The sequence below is a fragment of the Mesitornis unicolor genome, unplaced genomic scaffold, assembly GCF_000695765.1.
Source record: "Mesitornis unicolor isolate BGI_N332 unplaced genomic scaffold, ASM69576v1 scaffold4991, whole genome shotgun sequence".
NCBI lineage: Eukaryota > Metazoa > Chordata > Aves > Mesitornithiformes > Mesitornithidae > Mesitornis > Mesitornis unicolor.
In genome coordinates this window covers 18,100-25,536 of record NW_010161559.1, presented here as the reverse complement: position 1 = coordinate 25,536, position 7,437 = coordinate 18,100, and the positions used below count along the sequence as shown (strand labels likewise).

Genomic DNA, 7,437 nt, shown 5'->3' with positions numbered 1-7,437 from the left:
CACCATGCCATGGCGGGGGGCACCGGGGCGAGGAGACCCCCCCCCAGGGACCTCAGCACAGCCCAGGGACCTGCTCTGCGCCCAGGCTCCCATCCCCTCGCAGCAGCCTCCCTGCCCTACCCCTGGGAGGGAGCAGGAGCACACGGCACGGCCAGGCTAACTGCCCTGTCTGCAGGGCCCGGGCCCGTGCAGGCGGCTACCACCTTCCTCGTTCCTATCCCAGGCCCTCGGCCGCCGCTTTTCCTCCTGGTTTTCTGTCCCACCTGCGGCTCCCAGGCCGGCCCAGCCCCCTCCAGCGTTCACTGAGACATTTTATCCCCCAGCAGATTCCTGGGCCCCAGCCACTTTCTACCCCACCTGCCTGCTTTTAAAAGCCGTGTCCTCTGGCCAAAAACATAGCAACAGCAACCCTCCTTCCCCAGATTTCAGGGGAGCACCTCCCTGGGACACCCTTCTGAGCCAGGGTTTGGCCCAGAAACACTAAGATCTCCCTTATTTTATGGCTGCTTTGCAGCCCCCAGCCCCTCACAGCACCCCAGCCTGCCTCAGGGACTTGATTTAAGGTCAGTCGCTGATGTGACAAATGTCAGTCCACTCCAGCCCTCCCACGGATTCCCCAGCTGCTCTCTCTCAGTGAGATTTTATTAGAGTTGCAGACATGCCCCAGCTCAGACATTTTTAAAAAATATTTTTGTAGGACAGGCACTTTCAGATCTCCACCTCCCTGATTTCTCCGGTTACAGTCTCAGGCAACAGCAGCTCAGCCTGGGGGACTCCCAGAGACACCCAGCAGGGCTTGGGACTTATCCTGGTACCCCCAGCACCAAGAGATAGCCCGGCTCCCAACAACCTCTGCTTAGGTGATGGCAGGAACCAGCAGCAGCATGAAAGGCAGGATAGGAAATTGCTGCCTCAGCCGAAGCGTTCTGCCTGCTGCTCTGCCAGGATGGGATTTTTGCACTGAAAGACAAGTGGCTGAGATGAGACACTGACTCAGCCCAGCCCTTCCCATTGCAGAGCAGCAGTGACAAACAGAAACCAGCAGCATCGGGATCAAACAGCAACCTCTCACAACCACCTGGGGTGAGGATGAACCGCTATGCCTCTTGCAGTAAGACTAACTTCAAAATCGGTCTCAGGCACCCCCACAACTGCAGCAAATGGGAAAACCCAGCTGAAACCCTCCTCAGAAGATGCCCTGAATGTGGGAGGGAAGGTAACCTCCTCCAGGCATCTCTGGGGAGAGCCAAAAGGGCCAGCTCTGCAGAGAAGGATTTAGCAGCACAATCAGCCCTAATTTAGTGAGCAATTACGGCATATTAGGAAGAGCAGATTCACTGTTTCCTACTGGCAAGCATCCTTAAAAATACCCTCACCAGAGGCAACCCTGCATAAGGGCAAAGGCTGATTTTGGCTAAGTCGATGGCTGTCTTGGCTCCCCACCAGATAGGTCCTCTATGATGGACTTAATCAACTCAAACGCATTAAGCTGAAGGGGGGGCGGGGGAGCAGCCACTGGGTTTCATGTTTGCTGCTTGCATTTCCACAGCATCTCCAAAGCCTCAGTAGCAGACCAGGCCTTGCCATGAAAGGTCTTCTACAAACACCAAACAGGGACATCCTGCCTAAGACACAGCGCTTGGAGCCTGAACAGGACACAAGAGAGAAAAAACGTACAGGAGGGACAAAGAAACACCAAGATAATACAATCAGCAGGTCTCTGCAGCTCAAAGACTTATGAAAGTAATAACAAATCAGTTGCTTTAAAGAAGGATATATATTTTTTTAAGGAATGGGAGTTGTTTTGCAGGAGAGCAAGCTCAAGTGGGGGGGAACTTGGAAGAAGCAGGAAGGTGTTAATTTGAAATGCAAACAGGTGTGTGAAACCCAGGCGAGGTGGGCGGGTGAGCTGATACCACAGTATTGGGTGACCTCAGAAGAATCCTGAAAATGAAGACCAGCCAGAACAACAGCCAGAATTGACCCATGCAGCAGCATTTGGGAAGACAAATGGAAAAGATTACATTTGCCTTGGTCAAAGAATAGGATTTTTGCATTTATCCCCAGGCAAAATGCTACCAGATAAAGCTTTGTACAGGACATCTCGGGAGTTTATAGTACCACCAAACAACCCTGCTGGGTTCCCAGCTTTAGCCATAGCTAAATCACAGCCACACGGTGTGTCTGGCAGCTCACCGAAATGGAGCCAGGGATGCCCAGCACCACCAAGGAACGCAGCAGCTCCCCACACTCCACTGGGTAAACCCCAGGCAAGTCAATCTAGGTCAGGCCCTTTTGGAGAGCGCCCTGCGGCGAGAATTCGACTGACGCCCTGAGACTGCCAGCTCCATGACATCCTTCCTCTGCAAGTCTCAAATCTCTGCCTCTGGAAGAGAAATTGAAACCTTTCCTAGACAGGTTTTAAGCTCATAGTAGTCATCAGCTCAGCTTGCTTGATCTGGCACAATGCTGGCCACCAGTTCTATCCACTTACACCGTATCAGTATTTGCATTATTCTGAAAACTCACACAAATTAATTCTCCTCTGGCCTTCTTGCTCTTTCTGAATATTTCAAGGTTTGTTTGAAAACAAGGCTACACTGCAGCAAAGCCTCTTAGGACTCTTGCTGTTTTTCACCAGTTCAGCATCCTCCTTCAGCAATGAACTCAAAAGTCATCCTGCTCCTTTCCAAACTCTCCTAGTTCAAAAAATTCAGATACAGATTTTGTTTTTAATATTAGGCTTTTCTATTTGATCAATATGTAGAATACTTGGAATTTGTTTCTGATGCATTTAAAAACTCTCACATTTTGTTTTTCATACCATCTCTGTTGATTGCCATAAATTTCTTTCTTCCTGTTTGCCATGCATTCTTGTATATCTAATAGCAGCTTTCCCTAAACAAGGCTTATTGAGCATTTAACTAAACACACTCATTTCACAGCTGTGGGTTTTGGTCATCTAGTAAACGCTTTTTAAACAGATCTCCATTTTACTTCACAGATTTTCTATTTAAGTGCTACCTTTCAATCTGAGTCATCATGCCCATCAACTTTGGAGGCACTAAGATGTACACCACAGCTGGAACGGGCTCCGTTAGTCTGCTGGAATGTGACTGGTATTTCTAATGAAGCCACCAAATTCCAAACTAGTGATAAATTTGTGTTTACACATGGCACGGATGCCAAACGTGTATTCAGAAATACATTTCCAAAACAATGTTTTCCATCACAATTTTCAGAGACTCAAATTTTGTTCTCTTGTAGGTTGCACGAGCTCTGCAATCTGCTGCTCTAAATTAAAAACCTCTAACAACATCATTTTCTCTGTCCCTTGTGGTGAATTGGTGGCGAGTTCTTGGCTCTCCAGATTGGCGTGATGGTCTGTGACAGCCTCCCAGGAGCACCTGTTTTTGAGCTCCGCCAGTTTGCCTGCTGACGCATGGGAGATTCAACACCAACTCGCAACCCAGCCCCTGGCAGTGAGGTGTCAAGATCGAGCACGCTCCCACTTCTACCCTTCCCATGGATTTAAGATCACAATGACACGGCACCCCACTTGTCTCGGATGTGGCACTATTACTGACTTCCTTCCAATTACTGAAAATTTCTAATTATTATTACCCAATCTTGTAGCAGGAACACACATGCAGTTAAGAGGTTTTCTCCCTGTCCTACTCTGGAAGCAGAGTTGACCCATGAAAACCAGTTCCAACAGGATGTGTGCCCATCATGCACGGCCTGGGGGGCTCACCCAAAGGGCTGCATGACCCCCCAAACTCCTCCTCATTGGGGCTCACCTGCCAGCATCCCTCATGGCACGGCACAGCCTCGCAGGGTGCCCAGGCTGCTGACACTATCTGAAGAGGGAAGTGGTGCCCATCAGGACTGAGGACAACCCCTCTCACCGGGTTCCATAAGCAGGAATCTCTGACAGGAGCTGCACCCACCCAGAGGCGAGCCCAGCCCCAGGCTCACAGCTCAGCAGAGTCAAGCAGTGACTCAGGACAAAGCAAACCAGCTGCAAATATTTGAAGTATGTGGATGCCTGGCAGGGAGGAGCCACCGCCTACCATGAGAAGAGAGGGGATGAAACTAGGGCAGGGAATAATTAATGAGTGAAAGGCTAAACTCACTGCCAGGAGTAGGATCTGGCTGGGGTGAAAACTCTCACTCTGGACATTGGTAGTAAGCCTGTAACAGAATATACCCACTGCTCCAAAAGCAACAGACTGGGTATATTCAGCAGCTTGTTGCTCTTTAGGAGGAAGCAGGGAGTGCAGCAGAGAGGTTCCACAGCAAAAGAGGACTTCAGCCCACAGAAGTAAATTCAATCTTGGCAGAGTCCTGAGACCAAGGACCAGGAGATAAATCCAGACAAACCATACAAATAAGCTGAACAGGAACGGGCTGGGGACACTTCTCTAGGTCCACTGGAATGACTCGATGTCTCAAAGATGTCTCATGCAGAGCCTGCTTCGTGAGGACATCTCTGTGCTAGGTCCATCACCCATCATTACAACCATCATCCCAACACAGCCCTGCTGCATTCAGTGTGAACAGGGGATGGTCCCAACCCATGACAGAGAAAAAAAGTGAAGTAATATGATGGTCTGCAAAGAGCTAACCTTTCAAGCTGAGGCACAGCATCAATAAAAGTGATTGTGAGCAAAAACAGGAGAACCCCAAGTGGTGCAGAGGCAGATTGGGGTCCTCAGACAAGGGCACAGGAATGCAGCAAGGTAAACTTCTGTGCAAGCAAGTGCCAACACCCATGCAGTATACCTCAGGCAGCTCTGAAGTCCACTATTTTTAGAGTATGAAGTGAAAAATGAGTAAGGATTGGGAAAAACAAACAGTGAAAGGCCTTCCTGTGAGTCTTTGCCAGGAGTCTTTTAAGACTCTATTCACTGCAAAGAACTGAAGACTGAAAAATTACTTAATTATAGTACCTGCCTGAGAAGAAAATACCATCAACCACAAAGCTCTATTTTAGTAGAAAAAGGTTGGGGTTCAGAGATGAAATGCAACACATTATCATGCACAACGTGTAGGAGTGATGGTGACTAAGCAGCAAAGCTATGACAGGAGGGTTCTCCTGATGATGTAGCAGGCAGGCACATATGAGTCTTATCTCAGAAGAGATGCTTTAAGCAAGTAACTGCCACCGGGTTGCACCACAGAGAAATCTGTAAGAAACAGAATAACCCCACCTACGGAAAAGATCAGGCCATGTCATCTCTAATGGGGCTTTCAAGTCCAAAATTCTGTTACACTGTGGAGAGGAGGGAAAACCTGGGAGAGAAGCAGGCAGCATCAGAAAAGGTGCCTGGAGCACATGCAGAGGGAAAACCCGAGCAGACGTCTTTCTATCAGCTGGACAGGAGGGTGTCTGACACCAAATGTGGTGGGAGGGCTTTGGGAAGGCTCCTGGTGAGGTCTTACAATGAGGTTGTTACATATGGAGCTGAATTTTTTAGTACAAAAGAAGCTTGTATATGAGAATATTTGGGTCTTCAAAGCAGGAACCACGTGTTGAGAATGTGTTCACAGAAAGCAACATCATAAGATTAGAAGAACATCAATTGTGTCCAGCAGGACACTTGGTCCTGGGAACCATCAGGGAGGATTAGCTGGTTGCACCCCCTATGGAACATATCCTTGAAAAGAAGTTACAAGACTGATAAGAGGCCAACCATCCAGCCCAAAGAGGTGTCAAATGTTGGACTGTTTGCTGATGTCTATGAAGTCAGCAAAAACTGTGAAAAGTGGGGTAAAGGTAAATCCGGCAGTGGGAGGTCGTGACCACCAACTCATGGACCACCAACTCAAGAAAACCTCCGACCCAAAAGAAAGTGAACACTGCACATGCGGACTCATTAGCATGGAAAGCGTGAAACTAACAGAACAACAGAAAGTAGATGAAGTAATTTTGTACCAATTAATGTAGTTTTAGGTGAAGTTTTGTTAATCATGTATTAGGATAAATACCTTGCGACTCTGAAATAAACTGTATCTCCTCTCTAAACATATTTTGCGGGTTTACCCAGTTCTTTCAACTTCAGGTAACAATGTAGCAGAGAGGTGAGGTCTTACATTGAGGCAGCTATGGCAGCAAAGTGTATTTGCCAAGCAGGGCTGTTGCTGGTGCAGCAATGTGTCCCAACAGAGCAGAATGACGAACTTTAAAGAAACTCCAGACAGAAACACACCACAGGATGGACAGTGTTAGAAAATGCCTGGAGCCTTCCTCTGTGCCTTCCTGCTGTGGGACACCAGCCCCGCATCTCCCGCCACTCTTCTCCTGCCCCTGAGCCTGCCACAGCAGGGCAAAAAATCCAACACCCTCTCCCAGCGCAGGCATGGGTGTACGCAGCATCTTATTTAACACAGAGGAGCAAAGGCTCTCGCCTGGCATCACAGTCTGTCCTCTCAGCTCTTGTAAAAGCCCGCAAGGCCAGCACAGCTCCAGCCTCGGAAAGCTCTGTGGGCCGTCCCCCTCTCCGCTCTGCTCCTGGCTCCTCCTCGCTTCCCGCCGCCCTTTGGACGTCCTGGCAAAGCCTCTCCCTTCTCTTGCCCTGGGGACGCAGCCGAGCAAAGTCCCACCCTACCAAGGCGGCTGAGAGGGCAGAAATGCAGCCGGCGGAGCCTGCTTAATCAAATACCTCCAGAGGACAGATTTCGCGCTAAGCCGACAAGCAGCCACAGCCTCCAGCCCTGCCACTTCTTTGGCTGTTGCACTGCGGTGCTGTTGTCCTCTGCGTTTCAATCCCCTTTCACTGAGAGTTCACACACAGGTGCCTGAGACAGATGCTAGCAGAGGGTGCAGGAGCAAACAGGTTTTCAGACACATGACTGCCCAATAGGGAGGGCAGTCCACCAAGGAGGACTCCTTCAGTCCTATCTGCACAGGTCCTACCACCTTGCTGCCCCTTCCTCAACACACACTAAACCTTGCAACAACGAGTAAGCCCACAAAGCTGTTTGCAGCCAACTCTGTCCTAGCCACAGCATCAATGCGACAATTCTGCCCATGCCAAGACAGCCTGAGCCCTCCAGCTTTGATATCTCTTGATGGGACTGGAAACCCAGGGATGGCTTGGGGACTCAGGGTACGCAACTGCTGTGGCATGAGAAAGGGACCACTGTGGTACCACATGGTTGGCGATGCTGGAGCTACCATTCCCATTTGTGACAGCCCCCCCAATGCACAGGCGCCCAGGTGTCCTGCCCATGCATAATCACGCAACCACAAGTACTTGCCCTCCACATACATCTGAGTGCTACAACTTCCCTTTTTTCCTGCTTTGTGCTGCGTTCCCATACTGAACAGCTCCCATACTTGCCTTCTGCAGGGTAAGGACTTGGTTCCTACACACAATCTGTTCATGATGTGTTATGAAAGTAAAACAGGCAGTGGGGATAGCCCCAGCACCT

The 7,437-nt window shown here is 49.5% G+C and overlaps 1 protein-coding gene across 1 annotated transcript in view; it reads right to left on the bottom strand.

The window, feature by feature from the left end:
* Positions 1-7,437, bottom strand: part of DNMBP (dynamin binding protein) — a 26,078-nt gene that overhangs the window by 8,881 nt on the left and 9,760 nt on the right. The window lies entirely within an intron of this gene.